Raw genomic sequence first — 25,723 nt, 5'->3', positions numbered from 1 at the left:
TAAATTAGTAACAGTTACAGAAATAGTTGATAAAAGAATGTAGAAATACATTCACCCATGTGCTTACATTTTTTTAGGGGTCCCTCGAAGCAGATCCTGAGATAAGGATTCATGCTCAGTGCTTTATTTGGACAGTGAATCCAGAAACCCCCACTAGATGGGTAAGGAGTAAAGCAGGAAGGGGAAGGCAGACAATAAAATGTGTATTATTAGATCTGATATCACTGTGAGTAATGAGAATTTAATCCTGCTGGGGAAATGTGAGGGTCTCCAGTCCTAGGATTATCCTGTCTGGAGAGAAGGCAACTTGGGCATTTATATACCAACCAGTAACACTCCTTGTTGATGACCTCTTCCAAGGAACATTGTTTGTCTGGTTTCTAGCCTTTTCAGTGGGGCAGAATAAGCTCTGGCCACCATAGAAAGCCCTCAGCCATTGGAATTTAAAAGGGTGCTACAGTGGTAATGCCCAAGGAGAAAGAGATGGGAGCCCAACAGGGCCTGCCACAGAATTTGATGCAATCTGGGCTGCTTTTAGTGATACAATAGCTCTTCATTTATAATCATGCCAATAGCCTAATACTTTTCAGAACTGGAGTATCCTCAAGAGGGCAATGAAGTTCTCAAATGTACTTTAAAAACACACAGTCTTAGAATTGGAAGTGACCAGTTATGATCTAGCCTGTGCCACTGGTTTTACCAATGCGGCAAGTGGAGCTTAAAAAAAATAAGTGATGTGTTCACATTTTCCCTAGTGAGTGGCACAGCCTGTATTATCATCCAGAGGTTCTGATTTTTCAGTCCAGCATAGTAGTGAATAAAGTATATGCCTCTGCAACCCCACCTAATTTATCACTCCCCTCCACCATGTTTCCCCTTTGGTAACCATAAGTTTGGTTTTGAAATCACTGAGTCTGTTTCTGTTTTGTTAAGTTCCTTTAATCATTTTTATTAGATTCTACATATAAGTGATATCATATGATGTTTATCTTTCTCTGTCTGACTTAGTTCACTTCGTATGATAATTTCTATGTCCATCCTTGTTCCTAAAAATGGCATTATTTCATTTATTTTTATGGATGAGTAATATTCCACTGTGTATATATGTACCACATCTTCTTTATTCACTCCTCTGTAGATGGACATTTAGGATGTTTCCATGTCCTGGCTATTGTAAATGGTGCTGCAATAAATATGGGGGTGCATGTATTTTTTGCACTATGATTTTCTCCAGATATATGCCCAGGAGTTGGATTGCTAGATCATGTGGAGTTCTAAATTTAGTTTTTAAAGGAACCTCTGTATTGTTCTCCATTGTGGTCACACCAGTCTGAAAGATGTATATTTTTTTCCTATTTCATAGTGGACAAAATTAAGGTGCAGAGATATTATCACGTATCCAAAGTCAGGTAGAGCGTAAGTGATGGAGTCAAGTTTAAATCTAGATCTATCTGACTCTAAAGCCCATGTTTTTAACCATTTTGTTAGATCCCTCCCAGAACTTCACCCTCTTCATCTCTTAATAGTTCCAAAAAAGTCCTACAAAGGACATTTATTGCTCTCAGTCAACAGGTAAGTATGAAATCAGCTAACATTAGTACAAGGCCTAGAAAGGAAGTTTAAAATTCACATTGTCCAAAAACTATCTTCTAATATTTGCTATTTTATACTTTTTCTAGCTTTTTGACACTGTGGCTACCAAGTACAAAACCTGAGGTGTCCACTGAAAAACTACTTAAAGAGGTCCTAAATTATTATATGGAGCAATTAAGGGCTTTTGTCCCCCAGTATGGTCATTCTGAAGCTATGAAAATTGAGCTAGCCTTCTGCCTGTGAATCAAGTTCAGCTCATGAACATTCTCAATGCAATGATCACCCTGCCCTCTAGTGGAGGGGATATCTGCCTCTGTCCTTGGTTCTGAAATAGCAACCGGCCACGAGTCACTGCTGTTTCTCATTATCCTGGGACCTGAAGAGGGATTCTGGTCTGAGCTATACCAGTCCAAGAGTTGTTCCTTGTTTATTTTTTTTCTATCTTGATTGACAGTAGAGTTTATTTCATGTAATACTTCCAGTTATTTAAGTTTCCTTACACTTGTTATTTTGATCTAGGAATTTGAGAACATACGAACTTTTCTCTTTATGCATTCTGATCCTGATATTTAGGTCTTGTGGCTCTAGGCTATAATTGTCTAATAAAAATATGGAATAATTACCATGGAATATAGAGGAGTAATCCTAGAGTAGTACTTAAAAACACGAGCTTTGGAATAAGTCTGACCATGTCTGAATCTGAGCTCTTTAATATTTACAAGCTGGCAAACATTTGAAGACTTGTCTAACTTCTCAGAGTCTCAGTTTTTCTCATCCTTACAAATAAAAATATGGGAGTTCAGGTTGTGGCACAGCAGGTTATAAACCCAAACAGTATCCATGGGGATTTGGGTTTGATCCCTGGCCTTGCTCAGTGGGTTGAGGATCTGGCATTGCCATGAGCTATGGTGTAGGATGCAAACATGGCTCAGATACAGCATTGCTTTGGCTGTGGTGTAGACCAGCAGCTGCAGCTCCAATCTGACTCCTAGCCTGGAAACTTTCATTTGCCACAGATGTGGCCCCAAAAAGCCAAAAGAAAAAGGAAATATAACAGAACTTAACTTAGGGAGTCATAGGAAACTTTCAATGAAACAATGCTTATAAAACATAAAATATTTAGCACAATTCTTGATTCCCAGCTACTGTCATTTTAAGGTAGCTGTTATTATTTTTATTAGTCTTATTATAATTTTGCCAGTCATGAAACTGATTTTAATATAACACCTGTCAAAATTTAATTACTGCAATTAATATTTTGAGGAAGAATTTATGGAAATGTTAACTATCCATTTTTCCATTCTTTACTCCAATGTTAAATGTTGTATGCAGGACACAGAATACCTCTGCTATTTCCCCCCAGAAATGCCAACTGCATTTATGCTCTTATTTATTATAGAAGATTGGTTAAATGATTCCTGCAGGAGTCTGTGCCTCCTACAAAGTTAAAGGTATGTCTTCCCTCTTAGACCATGAACTTTTTAAAAGGATTCAGTTGCAAGAAAAAGTTTCTATCAGAGAATTTTTCTGCCTTTTGTCTAAAAAGAATGAATATTATGTAATTTATTGTGGTTTTTATCTTTGTCTTAGCTGCTAGGAAATATGTAGCCAAACTCAGTTTCTAATAGTAGTTCAAGTTCATATAAAATGCCTGATATTGCCTGCACTCCCTGACACTTCAGATAATCTTTATTCTATTTTTTTCATTAATTTGTTTATTTTGTTTCTCTTTTCATCTACAGCCAACTAAAAATTTATTTATTTATAATTTATAATTCTTACAATCTGGCACCCAATTTTTTAAACTGATGTAAACATTTTAATACAGAAGGGGTGCATATTGTAGATGTATAAATAAACAATAATTCCAAATAACTTGGTCTATTCCATGTAACAAGTGTATTTGAGGTGTTATTATTGGAAAATAAGCAGTTTTTCCTTATATTGCCATGATGAAATAAACCAGAACTGGAAAATCAGGTTAGCATAGTTTACTTAGTGTAGTCTCCCGTGTCGGCATCTACGTATTTAATAGGAATAACCAAAGAGAAGTATTCTGGTGGGCTTAAAAACTTGGGTTAAGATTCAGAATGTCTGCACCTTTTTCTTATTGGCTGTGTGATTTGAACAAGGTGTGTGATTTTTTTTTTCTTGTTATTTTTTCCTTGTCTGTAAGAAAGAGTGGTAATTACAATTAAGTAAGGTCTAAATTAAGGGGGCCTCATATACAGTAAGCATTCAACAAATGATAGTTGCACCAATGCCTCTAAGGACAAATAATAAGAACTACAATTATTATTACTGCTTAATAATTTAAAATTGCAAGACAATCAAACAAAGCAAAACTGCACTCCTTATCTCCCTTTTCCAATTTAATTTTTCTCCATAGAAGTTATCCCCATCATATATAATATACATTTGGCTCATTTGTTTATTAATTTTTCATCTCCTTTCCTAGAATGTGGGCAGAGATTTTTATTTTTAAATTTTTTTCTTTGGTTTTGTTCCATCTTCTCAGCACCTAGTAATGCCTCATATGTAGTAGGTTCTTAATAAATATTTGATGAATAAAGAAATGAATGGGTAGTTCATTATGGGTAACTCCTGCAGTATTCTTTGCTGGGAGGCGGGATCGTTTAACCTGGAATCTATAAATGATACCAAAAAGGTTAGATGGCACTGCCCAAACTATGTGGAATGAGAATGCAGATGATTCATCATAGAGCCAATCTGAGCATAATTATGTCTCAACGGCAAATACCAAATGTGAGTTTTGAAGATCAATTTCAAGATTCTCCTTTATTTTTAATTTATTTATTTTACTAAAGTATATTTGATTTTTAATGCTCTGCCAATTTCTGCTGTACAGAAAGGTGACTCATGTATATACACATACATTCCTTTTGTTATACTATTTTCCATCATGGTCTATCCCTAGTGACTGGATATAGTTCCCTGTGCTATACAGTAGGAACTCATTGCTTCTCTATTCTGAATGTAATAGTTTGCATCTACTAACCCCAAAGATTTTCCTTTAAAAAAAATTATGTAAACTTTAGGCAAGTGACTGAGAGAAATTCTCACCACCTGACCATGCTCCCTGTTTTGGAGGTAGAAGAGCCTACATTCTTAAGTTATTTGAGTAGCATGTCTGTGTCTCTTACAAAACCCCACTTAATGATAAAACTTACCATTAGTACATCTTGTTTTATCATCTAATTTCTGCTGGTTTTCTCTTGCAAATTTTTTGCTCTTCTGCCTATAAATGGCCATTCTTCTATATCAGAGTGGTTAATATTCTCTTCATGTGTCACTTCACAAAGCTCAGGCCATGTGAAGGTAAAGCTCTTATCCATCACATTGTTCAGGTGAGCACCTGGGTCTGACTCTCTGCTCCACCATTCGCCATCTAGGTGTCCTTTATCAAATACTTCTATCTATTAGTCTTTATTCATCTGTAAATTGGGACTGAGAAGCAACTATGAATCAGAAGGCTGTTGTGAAGAAATAAACCACAAAAAGTGCCAAGCATACAGCATATGTCAGTAAATATTAGTTACTACATATAGCCCTAATTTGGCACAGCATCATTTTTAGAAGTCCTGGGAGTTTTAGCTTGGCTCTTAGCAAAATTATGCAAAATTGTGTCTTTGGCGACTCTCTTATCAATGTTCTTCTTTCCACTGAAGTTATTTCCTTACCACCCACCTCCCCTCAAAAGATAAATGATGGAAAATCATACTTCTTGTTTATTTATATTTTAATTTGTAAAATGGGACTGGATTGTTTATAAAACAAAATCTGTGGTATGAGACATCATTTTCCATTTTTTTCTCATCCTTTTGTCCAAAAACAAATATTATGTATGTCAGTATAGTTTTCTCTCAGCCTAACAAGGTCCAGCCTCAGGGAAAACTCTTTCTACAGTGAAGATGAACTCATTTCAAGGTATCCTTCAAGTGTTATCTGTGATACATAAGAGGTAACTTGAAGAGTCGAGTCAAGGCCTAGGAGTTCCTGTTGTGGCTTAGAGGCTTAGAAGCCTGACTAGCATCCATGAGGATTCAGGTTCAATCCCTGGCTTTCCGCAGTGGGGTAAGGATCCGGCATTGCTGCAAACTGTGGTGTAGGATGCAGATGCAATTCAAATCCTACATTGCTGTAGCCGCGGTGTAGGCCGGTAGCTGCAGCTCTGATTCAATCCCTACCCTGGGAACTTTCATATGCTGCAGGTGTGACAAAGAAAAGAAAGAAAGGAAGAAAGGAAGGAAAGAAAGGAAGAAAAGAAAGGAAGGGAAGGGAAGGGAGGAAGGAAGGAAGGAAGGAAAGAAAAGAAAAGAAAAGGAAAGAAAAGAAAAGAAAAGAAAAGAAAAGAAAAGAAAAGAGGGAGGGAGAGAAGGTGGGAGGGAGGGAGAAGGGGAAAGGAAAGGAAAGAAAAAGAGGAGGGACCTAAGAAACTAGAATAATGATACATATGTGTCTGCATCCCATAAGACTGCATGTTCTCAATTCATTTGATTGAGGTGATCCAGGCACATATGAAAGTTTTTGTAGACACTGCTTATATAGGAAGCAAAGTTTGGGATTTGAGCCTCATCAGAAATATATCTGAAGACGATGGGTACCAAGGAGGGGAAAAACTGCAGTAATAATTTTTGAAGTTGGAAAAACTTGGCTCATGGAAAAATAAAAAAAAAATTTTTGAAAAATTCTTTTAAAAATGAATGATTACTTTGAGACCCAGAAGAGCAATTGTGTTTACTGTAGCTCTCATTCCCCTGCCATGAGTCTCCAAGTTCCACTGACCAGAAGCATAATCTCCCATAAGTCAGCCAGGTAATTACAGCTGAAGATTGTATTTAGAAATAAGCAAACTGAATCAAAAAGGAAATTATTTACCAAACATTGAAAATTTACTTGTAACAAAGGCATTCAAGAATTTTATACTTGATGACAATACCAGCCAGGAAATCTTAAGTGTGTCATAAAGAAAAGGCACATTAATAAAGTCAGCTCTCAGAAGCCAAAGGTCAGGATTTGAATTAGAGAAAGCACTTTGGGAATTTTTTGTATGTTTTGTGTTGGGGGTTGCTGTTTTATTTTTCAGCTGTGGCAGTCTAGATAAGAGCAAGATTGAACTCTAGTGGTGAAAAGCCAAAACTACAAGCTGTTTAAAAATCCCTCTACCTATGAAATAATAGCTGTGGAACTTGGAACCTAAATAAAGAGGTTCAGGAGGCTGCAAGCCCGAGCGACGACAGCAGACTTGATCCTAAAAGAAGAGTGTGTTTGAAAGTACCCAGGTTTCCTCCCATATGGTGGGACTGTTATGGCTATGTCAAGGCAGCACACTGTTCTAGGGCCAACGCCAAGGGACGGTATTTTTAGATTTCTCAAAAGCGTCCACTGAATATATATGAATCTACAAGGATAGCATTCATGAAGTAATGTGCTGAAAATAAATTTTATTAAGAATTCCTTAAGTCAGCCTGGACTATAACCACGTTAATAAGGAACAGGACTCAGTCTGAGTTTCATTCAATCCACAAACATGAATTAAACTCCCTCTCTGGGTGAGGCACTGTTGGAGGACATGAAGAGGTGTTAGGCAAGTGTCTTGCTTTCCAGGGTAGAAGATAACAGAGGTATGGAGAAGCCGCATAGCCAGGTTTGCCAGACTAAAATGACTCCAGAGACTGCTGTAAACAGCACCCACCCCATCCTATGACATCACCTTGCCATCCCTAGGAATTGTGTACTACAAAATGTGCGTAATGCTTGCTCTGATCTTTGCACAATATCATGCATGTCTGAACAACGTGCTCCAACTTGAAGCTAAGAGTCTATGCGGTTTTCATTCAGGAAGTAGATCTATGTTTATAAGATCTGTATATTATTCAGAAACAAGGGTGTCATTTGTTCTGGTTCATTAGTTGGTTATTTGTTGTCCTTTAACTTTGAGTACATTGGTCAACAGCTCAGGTTTATTGCCGAGGTTGCCACAGGGCAGGATTTCCCAAAGCATATTCAGCCAAAAAAAAAAAAAAAATGGTGTTGGATGTGTATTAGTGAACCAGTCAAAAAAGGCTGGGGGTTAGGGGATACATTTTCTTATATAGCAAAACATAAGAAACATCCCTTCCTTCAGGGATGAGTGGATTTAAAGGCATAAATGACCTATGGTTAGTATCTGCTCTGTCCTCCTCTCTTTCCCTACATCTCACACATAGATTTGTCTTTGAATTGTCTTCTCTCCTGCCATACACAGGATTTTTCATATAGCTAACAGAATAGAACAGGCTGCTTAAAAGTTAAAACATTAGATCCATGAATTAAGAGACAGGTGAAGTCTGTCTCCCAGTTTCAGCCTTTAATTCTCATGGATGTCCTGATTGGCCAGGCTTGGTTCATGTGTCTACTCTCTGTACAAATCCTGAGCCACTAAGATAGGTCCAGCATGGGTCACAAGCCTGCCTACTCCTGTCCCAGGATACACAGAGTCTGTATCAGAAGAAAGTGGGGTGCAATTATTGCATGTCAGGTGACTATCCCAACTAAGGGGCTCTTAGCAGAAGGGATTCTGTTCTGATATACGTTTAAGATATTTTTTAAGTAAACTAATCCAGTTCACTTACTGCAGGACTGCTCAGAACCTTCATATGGGTAGGGTGCAGAGTGAATCCCCATGAAATGGATACAGAATGCAACATTTACTAATCTTTTTTGTCTGCATGATATTTTGCACAATGAATAGAGCACATTTTGGGAAATACAACTCCATAGAAACAACACTCATAAAGTATATATGTTGTTTCTACTTACAAATAAATTTTTGCCATCCTAAGATTCTGTCTCTTATAACTGTGCTGTTAGATTAATAAAACTATTCTCGTTTCTTTTTCACATTTTTCCATTCATTTAACAAATGTTTATTGGGGCAGTTCCCGTCGTGGCTCAGTGATTAACGAATCCGACTAGGAACCATGAGGTTGTGGGTTCAATCCCTGGCCTTGCTCAGTGGGTTAAGGATCCAGCGTTGCCGTGAGCTGTAGTATAGGTTGCAGACGCGGCTCGGATCCTACGTTGCTGTGGCTCTGGCATAGGCCGACGGCTACAGCTCTGATTAGACCCATAGCCTGGGAACTTCCATATGCCACGGGAGTGGCCGTAGAAAAGGCAAAAAGACAAAAACAAACAAACAAAAAAAAGCACAAATGTTTATTGGGTGCCTAGACATGTTTCTAGGTGCTTGGGACAGTAGTGAATAAAATAAATAATAATGGGCTAAATTACATTCTAATAAGCAATTACAAACAAAATAGCTATATAATGTTAGGTAATGATAAATGCTTCAAAGGAAAATAAAGCAAAGTAAGGGAAAATGGACTAACGAGGAGCTAGATTAAATAGGCTGCTCATGGGAGGCCTCTCTAAGAGGGAGACATTTGAGCACAAACTTTCCTGCAGTGCAGGAGCCAGCCACTGAAAACACCTGGAGTCGGAGAATCCCAGGCATTTTACAGGCCAGTGCTTACAAAGTCTCGGGGAAAGAAGTACCCAGTTTGCTTGGGAAAAGGCAAGAAGACCATGGATCAAGAAAGTCACGAAACATTGCTATTACCATGTAGCAGGGAAAGTATAAAAAACTTGAGCTGCTAAGCTTTGCTAAGAAAATCAAGCTAGAAGCTATGGGAAGAATTTTTGAAGCTGTATTATAGGGAAGAAGCAGTTAAGGGACTGTGGTGGTCTGGGTAAAGTGGATATAAGCCAGCTCAGTACCGGTGAGATAGAAAGGAGATCACTCACACTCTACTAGGTTGGTATCTTCTGTCCAGGCTTAAGGGAGAGGGAGGATTGGAAAGATGAATAAAGAGTGAACACCCTATGTCCTAGTGGGAAAGATGCTTCAATCACAAGTTAAGAAGGCAGGGAGACAGGTATAAGAATAACTCAGAGACTAGTGGGTAATAGAAACATGTGAAACAAAGGGTTTAGGCACCCAAGGAGTGGAAGATGAAGTCACAGTGGTAAGTTGGACACAGATTTCAGGCTGGGAGTTTCCATTTGATGCAGAGACTACTCAGAACCACTGAAGGTTTTTGACCTAGAAAATGACATGGTCATTGAAAATATTTGCAACCCTTGGATTTCTTCACTTTTCTCCAGTGCACATCAACACTTTGCTGTTCCGCGCTCTACTCCCTCAGGATCCTGATGTAAGGCGGAGAATTGACATGCTTATTTGAACAAAGGCACTCAATAATTTTTTTAATTTCATTGGCGTATATTTGAGTTAGCATGTTGTGTTAGTTTCAGGTATATAGCAAAATGAATCAATTATACATATATCCATTCTTTTTCAGATTTGTTTCCCATATAGGTTGTTATAGAATATTGAGTAGATTTCCCTGTGCTATATGGTAGGTTTTTGTTAGTTATCTATTTTATACATAGTAGTGTACATAGGTTAATCCCAATTTGCTAATTAATCTCCCCTGACACATTTCCCCTTTGGTAACCATATGTTTGATTTTGAGATCTGTTGAGTCTGTTTCTGCTCTATAAATAAGTTCTTTTATCCTATTTTTATTAGAGTCTACATATAAGTGATATCATATGGTATTTGTCTTTGTCTGACTTACCTCACTTAGTATGTTCATCTCTAGGTCAAACCATGTTGCTGCAAATGGCATTATTTCATTCTTTTTTATTAATAATCCCCAAATTCCAGAAGCACCTGCTTCCAGCTCTCAAGCATTGGAAGGAAACTAATGACATCTCAAGTCCCTCAGCGGAAAAAGATATGATGATACCAGGGGACACTATGGCACAGTGGTTTACAATGTGAACTTGGCCCAGTTCTGTCCTGTTCTAGCTCTTTGCCCATTGCAAGGCTCTCTGTGGTTCAGGTGCTGCATGTAAAAAGTAGAAATGATAACGGTACTTATTTGAAGGAATTTTATGTGAATTAAGTAAAATAACCCTCCTAGAATGCTTAGAACAGTATCTGACACTCTATAAAAAACAAACAAACAAACAGGGAAGTGTCTTTGTTCAGTCAACTTTTCTATTTATCCCCACTCTCCATGTCCCAACACCCCCACCCTCTGCTGTGACAGACCATCAAGTAAGAAGAAAAACTAAATTGACCCTCATAATAAGGAATAGTGAGAGAAGGGGGAAAGCCACTAGACTTGGGGTTTGAAAGGAGGATTGAGAGCAGAATTTGATGTTTTATATATAATATGGCTCCACTAGACATGTGTGAATATTTAAATTAATTTAGATTAAATTAAAAATTAAATTACGGAGTTCCCACTGTGGTGCAGTGGGTTAAGAATCTTACTGTAGGAGTTCCTGCTGTGGCACAATAGAATCGGGGGTGTCTTGGGAGTGCTGCGACACAGGTTTGATCCCCAGCCTGGCATAGTGGGTTAAGGATCTGGCATTGCTGCAGCTGTGCTTTAAGGTCATAGTTGTGGCTCAGATCTGATCCCTGGCCCAGGATCTCCATATGCCACTGGGAAGCCAAAAAAAAAAAAAAAAAAAGTGACTGCAGCAGCGGCTTGGGTTCCTCTGGAGGTGTGGATTCAATCCACAGGCTGGCACAGTGGGTTAAAGGATCCAGCATTGTTGTGGCTGTGGAGAGAGAGAGAGAGAGAGAAAGAGAAACAGAGAGAGAGAGAGAGAGAGAGAGAGACAGAGAGAGAGAGAGAGAGAGAGAGAAAGAAAAAGAGAGAGAGAGAAAGAGAGAGAGAGAGAAAGAAAGAGAGAGAGAAAGAGAGAGAGAAAGAGAGAGAGAGAGAAAGAAAGAGAGAGAAAGAGAGAGAGAGAGAAAGAAAGGAAGGAAGGAAGAGAAAGAGGAAGGAAGGGAAGGAAGGAAGGAAAGAAAGAAAGGAAGGAAGAGAAAGAGGGAAGGAAAGAAAGAAAGGAAGGAAGGAAAGAAAGAAAGAAAGAAAGAAAGAAAGAAAGAAAGAAAGAAAGAAAGAAAGAAAGAAAAAAAGGAGAAAGAAAGAAAAGAGAAAGAAAGGGAAAGAAAAGGAAGGAAGAAAAGACGGGAGGGAGGGAAGGAAGGAAGGGAAAGAAAGAAGAAAGAAGAGAATGAAATTAAAAATTCAGTTCCTCAATCATATGAACCATCTTTTAGTATTGAATGACTATAGTGGCTAGTGGCTTCCATACAGGACATCTCAGCTCTAAAACAGAAAATTCTACCCCTGCCTAATTCTCTCCAACTGTTAGTGACGTAAGAACGCGTTCATTTTTACTGAACAGTATTCCATTATGTGGATGTAACAGTTTGTTTATCCATTCACCTATTGAAGGAAATCTTGGTCACTGTCTGTTCGTGGTGATTAGAAATAAAGCATCTAAAAACATTCACACATGCTGGGTTTTTTCGTGGACATGAGTTTCATATTTGTTTGGTAAATACCTATAAGCAAGATTGTTGGATCACATAGTAAGTCTATTTTAGCTTTGTAAGAAACTGCCAATCTCTTCCAAAATGACTATACTGTCTTGCATTCACCTTAGCAATAAATTAGATTTTCTATTGCTCTGCATCCTTGCCAGCAGAATTGATATTGTTGATTTTTTTAAGTCATTCTAGTAGGTAGGTAGTGGTATCTCATTGTCGTTTTAATTTGTATTTCCCTGATGACAAATGATATTTTACATATTTTCATATGTTTATTTGAAGTTTGTATATCTTTCTTGGTGAGGTACCTGTTCAGATCATTTGCCTATTTTTTCTTTGAATTGCTTGTTTCTTATTGTTGAGTTTTAATACATATTTTATGTATTGCAGATATAACTCCAACATCAGATATGCATTTTCAAATATTATCTCCTAAGGTATGGCTTGTGTTTTCAATCTATTAACAGTTTCTCTTTCAGAACAGAGGTTCTTAATTTTAATAAAGTTAATTGATCACTTTTTCTTCCATGTATGGTGTTCTATTGTTGTATCTAAAGACTAATCACCATGCTGGGTTTTTTCTCCATTAAATTACTTTTGTGACTTTGTCAAAGATCAATTGATTATATTTGTGTAGGCCTATTTATGTTTCCCTGATCTGTGTCTACTTTTTTAAGACTATTACGTTGTATTGATTTCTTTAACTTCTTTAATAAGTCTTAGATTGCGAATCTTCCAATTTTGTTCTTTTTCACTATTGTTTCAACTATTCTAGATCTCTTCCTTTTTCATATAAGCTTTAAAATCATTTTGTTAGTATATACAGAATTTCTTGCTTGGATTTTGTTTGAAATTATGTTGAATGTATAGATCAAGTTGGGAAGTCTTACCCTTTTATTAATACTAAATCTTACACTCCAAGAACATGAAATACCTCTCTACTTATTTATGTCTTCTCTAATTTCTTTCATCAGAATTTTGTAGTATTTTGCATTTAGATCTTGTAAATATCTTCTTAAATTTATATTTAAATATTTCTCTTTGAGTGTGTGCGCGTGAATTTTTATAAAATTGTGAGTGGTATTTTAAAATTTTCAAATTCCAAGTGTTCCTTACAGGTATATAAGGCAACAATTGATTTTGTGTTGACATTTTGTCATGTAACCTTACCATACTTGCTCATTAGTTCCATTAATTTTTGTTGATTCCTTCAGATTATCTGTAGATAATCATGCCTTCTTTACATATAGACAAACTTTATTTTTTCCTTTCCAGTCTGTACACATTTTATTTCTTATTGAACTAGGTAGGACTTCTAGTGTGATGTTAGATAGGAGTGGGAGAGGACATCCTTGCTTTGTTGCTAATCTTGGAGGTAATATGTACAATCTCTATTAAGTATTAGCTTTTCTGAAAATGTTACTGATTAAGTTGAAGTTCCTCTTTAAAACTAGTTTGCTAAGAGTTATTTTATGATGATTTGATGTTCCATTTTGTCACATGCTTTTTCAGCTCAGTTGATATGATCATAGGATTTTTCCTCTTTAGTGTGTTGATATAATGGGTTAGATTGATTGACTTTGAATGTTGAACTACCTTTGCATATCTGGAATAAATGCAACTTTATGATTTTATAGTATGTTTTTGTACCTATATGTATTTATAAGTATGTATTGAATTTATTTTGTTGAGGATTTTACATCTCAGTATTTTTAGTGATATTGGTCTGTAATTTGCCTTTCTTAGTTAATGTCTTTACCTGGGTTTGGTATTAGGGCAATGCTAGACTCAAAATATCTCAAAAGCATTCCCTCTGCCTCTGTTTTCTGGAAGAGATTGTAGAGAATTGGTGTTTTTTACATTAAATGTTTGATAGAATTTACTAGTAAACTCATCTGAGTCTAGCTTTCTTTTTTTAGAAGGCTATTAATTATTCAAATTATTTAATAGATAAGTATTATTAATAGTATTCTGGTTATCTATTTGTCTGTGTACATTTTGGTAGTTTGTATCTTTTAAGAAATTGGTCTGTCTCATCTAAGTTAATAAATTTGTGGTCATAGATTTGTTCACTGCATTTCTTTATTACCTTGTAAATGTCCAGGAGGTCAAGAGTGATATATCTTTTCTCATCTCTGATGTTGTAATTTGTGTCTTATCTCCTCCTTTTTCTTAGTTAGCCTGGATAGAGATTTATCAATTTTATTGATTTTTTTCAAAGAACTAGCTTTTAATTTCATTGATTTTTCTCTGTTGTTTTGTGTTTTCACTCTCATTGATTATTGCTCTAATTTTTATTATTTCTTCTCTTCTACTTTCTTTAGATTTAAACTGCACTTCTTTCTCTAGTTTTCTTTGGCTGAACTTTAGGTTGTAGATATAGAGTCTCCTTTTCTAGTACATGCATTTAATGCTAGAAATATCCCTCTAGAACTACTTTCACTGTATCCCGCATGTTTTGATAATTTTTATTTTAATTTTCTTTCACTTCAAAATAGTTTTTTTATATAATGATTTTTATTTTTTTCTATTATAGCAGGTTTACAGTGTTCTGTCAATTTTCTCCTGTACAGCATGGTGACCCAGTTACACATACATGTATACATTCTTTTTTCTCACATTATTATGCTCCATTATAAGTGACCAGACATAGTTCCCAATGCTACACAGAAAGATCTCATTGCTAATCCATTCCAAAGGCAATAGTCTTCATTTATTAACCCCAAGCTTTTAAGATTTCTCTTGAGTGACCTATCATTGATTTTAAAATGTGTTGCTTAAGACACACAGATACAAGTAATAGACTAGTGTTTATCAGAGGGGAAGGGCTGGGGATATGGTGGTGAGCATGTTATAGGCTCTACAAAAGTAGAAAGATAATGTACACATGCAATTTAAATAATGTTATAAATCAATGCTTCCTCAATAAAAAATAAAAATATAAATTAAAATGTGTTTAATTTTCAGATATTCAGGAATTTTTCATATATCTTCTTGTTATTGATTCCTAGTTTAATTCCATTGGTATATGAGAAAATATTTTGTATAAATTCTATTGTTTTAAATTTGTGAAGATGTGTTTTATGCCCCAAAATATAGCTGGTCTTGGTCAGTGCTCCATGTGTGCTTGAGAAGGATGTCCATTCTGCTGTTGTTGGAAGGATTATTCTATAAATACCAATTAGGCCAAGTTTATTGATGGTGTTGTTGAGATTGTATCCTCATGATTTTCTGCCTATTTGGTCGGTCACTTACAGACAGAGGTTTTAGAGTCTCTAACTGTAATTGTGATTTATCTGTTTTTCCCTAGAGTTCTTTTGAGGCTTTGTCCCATATATTTTAATGATCTCTTCGTAGGTGCATATACATTTAATATTGTCATGTCTTCCTGGAGAATTGTCCCTTTTATAATTATGTAACACCTGTCTTTATCTCTGATAATTATTCTTGTTCTCAAGTATGCCTTGTCTGAAATTAATTTAGCCACAATGACTTTCTTTTGATTAGTATTACTTTGGTATGTCTTTCTCCATCCTTTTCTTTTAATGTGAGTTTTTAGATGTAAAATTGGTGTCTAATTAACAGCATATACTTGCAATGTGTTTTTATATCTACTGCCACAATCTCTGGGTTTTCCACCCCAGTTTTATTAATAAATAATTGCCATACATCACTTTATAAGTTTAAAGTATATAGCATTTGATTTACACATATTGTGGAAAAAATCAGGTTTAGTGAACATCCATCATGTCATATAGATAAAAGAAAAAGAGAAAAAGAAAAGGAATAAAAAAAACATTAATAGCAATGTCATGAGAACTTGTGATGAGAACTTTTAGGATTATTCTCCTAACAGGACAGTCCCTGTTTTGGTTTGTTTGTTTTTTGTTTGTTTGTTTGTTTGTTTGTTTTTTGGTCTTTAGGGCCACATCTGTAGCATATGAAAATTCCAAGGCTAGGGGTCAAATGGGAGCTGCAGCTGCCTGCCTATGCCACAGCCACAGAAACACCTGATCCTTAACCCACTGAGCAAGGCCAAGGATCAAACTCGCATCCTGATGAATTCTGGTCATGTTTGTAACCCACTGAGTTGCAACCAGAACTCCAAGACAGTTCCTACTTTTAATTGGTGTTTATGGACCATTTAGACTTAAAGCAATTCTGGCTGTGGTTGGATTAATATCTATCATGTCTCCGTTTTCTATTCATTGCATTTATTTTTTCCCTCCTATTTTCCTGCTTTCTCTGGATTTAATTAAATATTTTTATGATTCAACTTTACCACCTTTCTTGGAAATATGAAAAATACTTCTTTTTAAATTTTTTAATGGTTAACTTACATTTACAATATAGATTTTTAGTGAATATAAGTCCATTTTCAAATAACACTAAACCACATTGCATGTAGTACAAATACATAATAACAGAATATTGCCAATCTCTCTCTCCCTTCTCTTGTGACATTGCTATCAATCATTTCACATATCCATCTATTATAATCACCCAATACATCATTGCTATATTACTTTAAACTCACAGGTATCTTTTCTATCAAATTAAAAACAAATATATTTTATTTTGCCTTAATTTATTCCTTCTTTAATGCTATTCCTTATTTTATGTAGTTACAGTTTTCTGACCTATATCATTTTTCCTCTACCTGAAGAACTTTTTTTGACATTGCCTGCAGGGACACACCATTTAGTGAATTCCCTTAGATTTGTCTGATAAAGCATTTCTCCTTCACTTATGAGAGATGATTTCACTAGATATAGAATTCTAGACTGATGGGGTTTTTGGTTTGTTTGCTTTTTAGGACTGCACCAATGGCATATGGAGGTTCCCAGGCAAGGGGTCGAATTGGAGCTGCAGCTCCCAACCTACATCACAGCCACAGCTATGTAGGATCCAAGCTGTGCCTGTGACCTACACCACAGCCCATGGCAATGCCAGATCCTTAACCCACTGAGAAGGGCCAGGGATCGAACCTATGTCCTCATAGATACTAGATGAATTGTTACTGCTGAACCATAATGGGAACTCCATAGACTGGCGTCTATTTAATGTCAACACTGTCTTAGTATGCTCTGACTGCCTTAACAAAATACCATAGATCTCATGGGTTGAACAACAGAAATTAATTTTCTCACAGCTCTGGATGTTAGAACCCTAAGAACAGGATTCTGGTCAATTCACTTTTTGGTGAGAGTTCTTTTCCTGGTTTTCAGATGGCCACCTTCTCTTTATGTCCTCATGGCCTTTCCTAGGGGCATACACATGAACAAAGGGAGAGAGAGGGAGAGGCAGAGAGAGAGGGAAGGGGAATGAAAGAAAGCAAGTGAATGTGAGTGAGTGAAGTGATCTGTTGTCTCTTCTTACAGGACCTCAGGGCCTCACTCTGACCTCATTTAACCTTAACTTCTTCCTTGGAGGCCCCATCTCCAAATACAGCCTCACTGGTGGCCTTCAACATAAGAATTTTTGGGAAACATATTCAGCCCATAACAAATGCTTTAAGAATTCCACCCCATCCTCTTCTTGTTCTCATGATTTCTGCTGAGAATTCTACTGTAATTCTCATCCTTGTTCCTCTTTGTGCGGTTCTTTTTTTAAAAAAAATCCTGGCTTCTTTTAGGATTTTATCTTTGTCTTTAAATTTCTGCATCCAATATTCATATTCATTAAATATGATCTGCCTCGCTGTGGATTTTGTATGGAATTTGGTCTGTTTCTTATTTATTTTTTATTTCAATATTGCTTTGTGACCTCTGAGCTTCTTGGATCTATAATTTTGTATCTGTCTTTAATTTTGAAAAGTTCTCAACCATTAGAACATCAAGTATTTCTTCTTCTCCATTGTCTCTTTTTTTTCCCCTTCTGGCATTACAAACACCCTCTGGTGTTACAACTTTTGCCATTGCCCCATACTTGCTAGATGGTATGTTTTCTTCTTTTCTCACTTTCTCTATCTCTCTTTCAGTCTCTCTCTCTATTTAGGAATATTCTCTTGACCTATCTTCATTGTTACTGAATTTTTTGTAAACTCCTGAAAGACATTTTTCATTTTAATTACAGTGGTTTTGATTTCTAACTTTCCTTTTGGTTCTTTCCTAGAGTTTCCATCTCTTTTCTTATATTACACATATGCCGTTGCATATTGTCTCCTTTTCCGTTAGTACCCTTAACATTTTAATCCTAGTTATTTTATATTCCTGTTTGATAATTCCAACATGTATGTCAGATGTGAGTCTGGTTCTAAGTCTTCATTTGTCTCTTCAGACTGTGACCTTTTTGGTTTCTTTTTTATTTGTTTGGTTTGCCTTCTGAAATGCCTTATAAGTCTTGTTGAAAGCTGGACCTGTGGTATCAGGTAGTGAGAACTGATGTAAATTAGCCTTTAATGTATAACGATGTATGTTCCTCTGGCCAGGAATTAGGCTATGTTTAAAGTTTGATGTACTTATCGATGCCAGAAACTTCCAAATTCCTCTATGTCCTTATCTGAGTCACCTCTCTTGACCTTGGGCTTCTCGAAGTTCTCCTACTCAGAGAAAAAAATCCTTGTCTCACAACCTTGAATCATAATCCATAACTATTACTCTAGAGCTTTGTTACTGTGGTGGTCTGGTGTGGGGAGGGCAAAAATTCTGTAACTTTCCAATAAATTTCACCGGGCTGCCACTTGGCTGTGGCTCCCACTACTGTTTCTCCTGTGCCACAGCTTTTTGCCTCCAGCCTCCTATTTCTTCCCTGGCTGAAATGTTTCCATTTTGTTTCTTTAAACCCTGACCAGTGTTGACTTTATATTTCCTCTTTAGGGGAGACAGGACAGCTGAAGAGGCTTGACAAAAAAGGCCCATATCCCAGCTGGAATAAAACTCTGACCAATCTTTTCCTGTGGATTGCAGGCCTTTGTTTGTTATGTGGAAGGCTCTGGGCATATTTCACAAAGATGACTCTTCCTCTACCCCTTCCAGTGTCAGAAGGATATCTTTTTTAGTTCTTCACTGTGAGGGCTTGGTAAATCTCTAGATATAAAATTCAATACAGTATTTGAGCCCTCCAAGACTGTGGTGCCCAGGAGTTTCTTGCTCTCACTCTAGTCTACACCCAGCCTCCAGCAACTCATCACACTTTCCATTGAAAAGTTCTTAGTTTATGGTTCCAGCAGCTTCTGCTCCAGAGAAGTCAATCTCAGCTATGCCCCTTCTGAGTGGCCTGGTCTCTCCATATTTTAGAACGGAAGTTTACCTTGCAAATTTGGTACTCTGATGGGTCTAGCAAAAATCGCTGATTTTCAGCTTGCCCATGTTTTTCTTCTTGTCGTAACTAGAGTGTTGCTTCCCATATTCTTTACATATCTAAACTGAAACCAAAAGTAATGATATAGACTTGAATAAAATCCTCATAAATTGCTACAGAGCTGGAATGAGTTCCATAGCATTGAAGAGACACTCAAGGACCCTCATCCTTCCCATGGCCTCTTTCCAATTTGAAATAAACTCCTGGAAACTGAAACAAAGGGTTGATTCATCCATTCGTGTTGGGGCTCCTGTTAACAATCAGCTACTCAGGAAAATGACCCTATTACCTTTCCTTCCCACTGTGAAGGTTGTAACCCTGAGGTTACACAGATGGTTGTTTACCGAGTCCCCAGCAAATGGCTTCTGGGTCTCATTTACCGTACTTTGAACTTTCCTCCACAGAAGACTGAGTGAATTTATGTGTATATGATATTCTGAGACTCTCCTGTTGTTTAACAAGGTAGTTAGCCCCAAGCAGTGTTCTCTTTCCCTCCAAATAGATTCTGGAGAAACCTTGGCCTTGACTCCGACAGTGACAGACACCTAATTCAAAACTGTTCTGGATCTGCTTGTGCTTAGTGGCTATTTCTACAGAGCAGAGAGACATATTGGGGCCCTGATTCTCATTAGCTCATTCTTCACATGTTCAGAAGTTACAAGGTCATTACCACAGGAGGTGGAATCACACACGTCATCTATAAATGCATTCTCCACAGAACACAGGCCTATGGGCCCCCATGTGTGCATTAGCTGAGGAGGGGCATTTGTTACCTGCAAAATGCTGCAGGGATCACACCACAGAGTGCAGATATAAAAACACAGGCTTTCAGTGCTCTATATAAAATGGAAAGAAAGCCACGAGAGAAAAATAGGATTCATCACTTATGCTGCACTCTAAGTTGTCTGGGTGGTTTATGATTGCTCATTAGTTATTCTTCCCAGCACGCTTGTGGGGAAAAGTATTGGGTTCATTCAGAGGGAGGAGTGTCAACCTTGAACCAGGCATTGGAGCCTTTCTGTACCTCTTCCATCCCAACCTCCAAGAATCCCCAGATGGCTCTAACCCTCAAATGATGGAGAGCTCAGGGTTAAAAGAAACGTAGGGATTTTCTGCTTGCCACTTGCATCTAATAATGAGATTCTCCTTCAAAGATCTAAAGAAAATACATCTGACTATGGCCAGCTGGGATTGAGGATGCTCTTTATTCAGGCCCCCAATAGTCAGGATTCTCGATTGGGGCACTGACATTTCTTTTCCGAGACATAACACCCTGTGTTGTTTACATTTTTTCCGAAGGTGGAAACTCTCCCCTTGGATTCAATTTTTTTTTTTTTTTTTTTTTGTCAAGACATAAAAAAGTCAAGAGTTGGACAGTTACTTGGAAAATGAGAACGCCAGATCATCCATCTGAATTTTCTGCCTAAGCTGTTTTCAGACATTGCTTCAACTATTCATTTTACTCTCCTTGGTAAAATGCTGTCTGAATGTCTGTGAGTAAGAGACCTTGCTTTGTGATTGTCTGAGAGAGGTGCAAAAGGAGCTCTTTCTGAAGGCCCACCTCAGAGGTAGCCATTCCAGGGAACCGAGCTGCCTGTTTCCAAATTAGGTCAGATCTGAAGAACCAGTAAATAGCTTATTGGAAGAGGGCCAAAGGCACAGAGCAAACTCTCTTGAGCTCTGGATTGAATCAAGGGCTTTATGAGTCGTTTGGGATTTTTTAGGAGAACAGAGGCCTCCCCATGTGAGGAAAAACCGTCCCCCCAATTTGGGGTATGTTCTGACTCAAAGGAAAACCAGCTCCTGTTAACTGTGGGTCTTTGAAATTTTCTCTTAACACCTCAGCCAGTCAGTTCATTCTCCCTGAGCAGGATCCACAGCTCAGGGGACTGGTAGGTCTTGGCGTTTAGGTGGAGCGTATAGTTTCATTCATGCAAATCACCAAGTCATTTTTTAGTTTTGCCAAGGACTTCTCATGTATGTGGTGTATTTATTGCTTCTAAATCTCTGTTTCCTGATCTTTCAGTTGCAGCCATAAGAATCTGTTTTGGAGAGTTGTAAGATTGAAATGAGCAATGAATCAGTGTATTTCCTGGTACATAATCCATGCTTAGTAAACATTTAATGCTATCAAAGTTGCATCACCAATCATCAGCATTGTAGTTGTCATATTACTTGCATAAACTGCCTTGTGAAAACATCTCACAGCTTCTGCTATGTTGAAGGTACCTAGTTAGTTCAGACCCCAAACAAAATGAAGAAGTTGGCATTTTGATCCCCTTTCCTCCCTCCTTTAATGGAGGTCTTTTTCTTTCTTAACTGTGGTCTCTCTCTCTCAGAAAGGAGGTCAACTCTAATAAGCTGACCATACTTTATTTTAGATTACTTTAAGTAAAAATCCTCCCAGGCATTTTTGCATTTGGAAAGAGTAACTGATTTTAGAGAGCTTCTCCCCAGTTCCTTCTCCTGCTCTTCTCTCTCTGCCTCCCTCTTCCTTTCTCTTTCTTTCCCTCCCCTCCCCTCTCCACCCCCCTGACATGCGCACACACACAGACACACAGAGTAAAAAAAAAAAAAAAAAAAGCCACAGATGTAGTCAGTAAAGAGAAGGCAGAAAGTGTTCTTAGAGCCCCTCCAATCCATACCAGGCAGGCATACACACCTGGCAATGTCTGTAGGAGGAATTCTGTAGAGCATAGTATTTGCTGGCTGTTGCTCTCTTGCTTATTTCAAGGAGACAAGGTTGAAGTAAAGTTGTGTTTGAGTTCCACAGGCTTATTAATTTCTCTATCCTAGAGGTATTATTTGAAATAAAACTACATTTCTACCAAAGATATTCTTTATCAACACTGCATTCATTTAAAAATACCACCAAGTAAGAAAAATACTAGCTGAAGACCATATGTTGAACACAAGCCTAAGTTTAGAATTCAGCTCTTTTGTGGAAATTGATTTATTTTTGCACCTGCATACCTCTTTGACCTTCTATGAAGTCTTCAATGTTAGGGCCACTCCAAGGCAATGACTATGCCTCCTTAATTTGAAAAGGCAAGAGTTATGGAAGCAGTTATCTCACAATTGAATTAGCCTGAATGATGAAACTCTGTGCATACTCTATAGAAGATGCACGTGCTCTGTTGAGACTTTGAAAATATTGTTTTGATGATTTGAAAAGAAATGATTTGGAAGTTGTTCCTAATAGGATAGACATTCTTTGTCTAATTTAGCTCATAGCCACATGATTTCAAATAGCCCAAAATACATCTTCAAATTGAGGAAAGTTTCCATTTTGTTGCTGAGATATAAACATCTTCACAAAGCCATGTGCTAAATAAACTTGATCCTCTCTGGAAGAAGTTAGTAAACTTGTTGGAATTGTACATATATTTCTAGATACTCTTCAGTGTGGGAATATATAAATTTTTTAGTTTAAAGCTAAGTATTTTTTGACACAGCTCCTCTACACATATTGGCATCATCCATCCTCAATCATAAATTAGTTCATTCAAATAATTTATTCCTCCATGAAGCTGAGGTCCTTAAAACGAGGAATTAAGAGTCCTGTTGAGCTGTGTCCCAATTCTACTGCTCTTCTGGTCATTGAGGTCTCACTCCCAGACTCCTGCCTTGGCCTCTAGTTGTCAGTGGGATCAAGATCGAGCTTTGTTCATGAGTAAGATGCCTCCTCTCAGATGCTTGGGGCCAAGTTTTCTTTGGCTGCTGAAAAAGATGAGAAACTCAAACTCTTTTCTTTAAAACACAACAGAGAATCTATTAGATGAAACAGAAAAGGATGTGATGCTATATGATATGACTCAAAACCAGGATATGACTCAGCTGTTCTCCTGGTCCATTCTTCACTGTCCCTTGACCTATATTCATTCCCACGATGCCCTGGGATTTAGGATGTCTGTTTCTGGTAATAAGGTTGAGGTTAATATCTATTATTTAGGTTGCCTTCGTTTTTATGGTTTGTCTGCGCAAGAGAATTTTGAAGTCATTTGCTTACTAGAATCCTGACCAGCATTAGAAACAGGGAAGAGTCTCTTACTGGTTACTTGTTACTGGTTGCTGGTGATTGGCCAATCTAATAAGTGGGAAAGAGTGACAGGTATGTGGGGAAAGTAGATGTAGCCATCTATTTAATTTCCATCTAGTGTACCAAAAATATGATCCCCAAATGCCTGATCACAGGCACACTGAGAAAGTAGTCCCATCCGTTTGCCCCATATGCTATATTAAATGGTCATGTTTTACGCAGGAAGGCTTGCTTTCTTGGTCCGTGGTTTTCAACATTTAACATTTATCAGAATCACCTGGAGGGCTTGGCAAAATGAAGATTTCTGCTGCTTCCCCAGAGTTTCAGTTTCAGTAACTCTGAGACCTGAGAATTTGCATTTCTAAATGTCCAAGTGATGCTATTGCTGCTGATCCAAGGCAACACACTTGGAGATCCAATGCTTTAGGTGTTCTTAGAAACAAACAAATAAACAAATGCAGTGGGATGGAATAAGCAGAAAAGAGGGTTATAGAATCTAAGTCATGGCTTGTCTTGGATTTCTAGATAGACATTAAATGAGAAGTTACTCTTAAATGATTTTTTCATGTTTCCACTTCTGAGAATGTTGTGCAGTTTGCAATCTCTCCAATTTCTCTATCTCTAGTCAATTTTTTTCTATCCCATATCTTGGAAACCTATTTTCTATTCTTAAGGACATAGCCTAGGAGTAGCCCTGACTCAATTCCATATTATACCATTCCTCACTTTTCAAAACTGAATCTGTTTAAACTCAAATCTTCTGAAATATGGAGTTCCCACTGTGGCTCAGCGGGTTAAGAACCCAACTGGTATCCATGAGGATGGTGGTTCAATCCCTGGTCTCATTCAGGGTGGGTTAAGGATCCAGTGTTGCTGCAAGCTGCAGCATAGCTCACAGATACAGCTCAAATCTGGCATTACTGTGGCTATGGCGTAGGCCCTCAGCTACAGTTTCAACCCCTGTCCTGGGAACTTCTATATGCCACAGGTACAGCCCTTAAAAAAAAAAAAATCCTCTGAAATCTTAGGTAGGCTGACAAATCATCCCAGTTTGCCCCAGACTACAGGAGTTTCTTAGGACACAAGAATTTTAGTGCTAAACCAGGAAAGTCTTAGACAAGCCAGCATAAGCTGACCATCTAACTTCACAGTGTGACCAAATTTTGGTCACTTTTAAATGTAATGAACATGTCTTTGTTTCCTAAGCTACTTAAGTAACATCTGGTACCAGGGATGCATGATATTCTCTTTATCCTCAAGATACAATTGAATAAAGAATGTATTTTTGTAACATATCTTAGCTACATATTGTCTTTATGTTTAAAATATATATATAATTTTTACTCCCTTACTAGAGCATAGGAACCATTTGAGAAGAAAAAAAAAAAATTTTTTTTTTACTTTAGTCCCCCTGTAATCTGAAGGGAAGATCTTTGCTTTTATACAGTTTTCTAAAAGACAAATTTGAAACACTAAATTAACCCTGAACTATCACCAAAATTGGCTCTTAAAACTCACATGTTTGGAAGTAAACAAATCCATTTATTTCTGCAGGCTTTCCATCTCATCTCTGTTCTGGGAGATTAATTCTATGAACTTTTCTAAAATAGTATGATTTGCCAGCAGCAGGGGAATTGTAACAAATTAATTATAGATATATGTTAGATTACTTTCATTACCATCCCTGGTTTAGGGATAAACTCATGGGAGTGGGATGACTGATCAGAGAGTCTTTCAGTCCATCCCCATGGCAATAGCTACTTTAGTTCTGCTTGTAACACTCTTCTCAGATAAGGGAAGAAGCCAAGCTCTGATGTGCAGGGCTGTTTTCACATTCTTCGGGAAGGAACATGGCGTATCCCGTGTCAAGTATCCAAGTATAAATGTAGCTGTAACCTTTATTCTTATGGGTTCTGCTAGCCTGGCATTGCTGAGGTCACATAAATACCACAACTTTTGCCTACTTCCAGCACCCTCTCAGTTTTTCTTACTGCCTTTTTGAAGTTTCAATTTGTGGAAGGCCTTGAATTTCTCATGCTGCCCTCTCCAGTATTTCGGCCAAGTTCTCCTTGGTGGTTGCTACTTGCTGGTAGCTGGTCTGAACATTGGAACTCTGTATTACTTCCTAACCAAAGAAACTTTAGCTTTTTACAGCGAATCCAAAGCTGGACTTCATAGAATATACAGAGTCTTACCTTATCCACTATATGTGGATCCTCAAACAATTTAATATGCTTAAGCCTCAGTTTTAAGAGATTGAATAAACAAATGGACAATGCTGGACTATATATAAAATAGAATTCTGATCCAAAGTCTGCAGCAACTGGTATAAGAAGACAAACCACATTTTCTATAGCAATCAGTCCAAC

At 37.4% G+C, this 25,723-nt stretch overlaps 1 protein-coding gene across 4 annotated transcripts in view; it reads left to right on the top strand.

The window, feature by feature from the left end:
* The window catches only part of SUCLG2 (succinate-CoA ligase GDP-forming subunit beta), a 929,415-nt gene that overhangs the window by 498,638 nt on the left and 405,054 nt on the right, over positions 1–25,723 (top strand). Inside the window, exon 12 of one of the 4 annotated variants that reach the window (XM_084987033.1) lies at positions 12,404–12,450. The exons of 2 other annotated variants lie outside the window; for them this stretch is intronic. The gene's annotated coding sequence lies outside the window, so the exon portion shown is untranslated. Of the gene's footprint in view, positions 1–12,403; positions 14,076–25,723 lie in introns of those variants that run through there. One more of the 4 variants, XM_084987032.1, reaches the window with a different exon arrangement.

Source organism: Sus scrofa, chromosome 13 (assembly GCF_054392235.1).
Source record: "Sus scrofa isolate SSC_HxYL_T2T_F1_AM1 chromosome 13, Sscrofa_HxYL_maternal_Yorkshire_Landrace_v2.0, whole genome shotgun sequence".
In the NCBI taxonomy this organism is placed as follows: domain Eukaryota; kingdom Metazoa; phylum Chordata; class Mammalia; order Artiodactyla; family Suidae; genus Sus; species Sus scrofa.
Note: the sequence above shows the minus strand (reverse complement) of the source record. Positions and strands in the feature narration are given on the sequence as shown.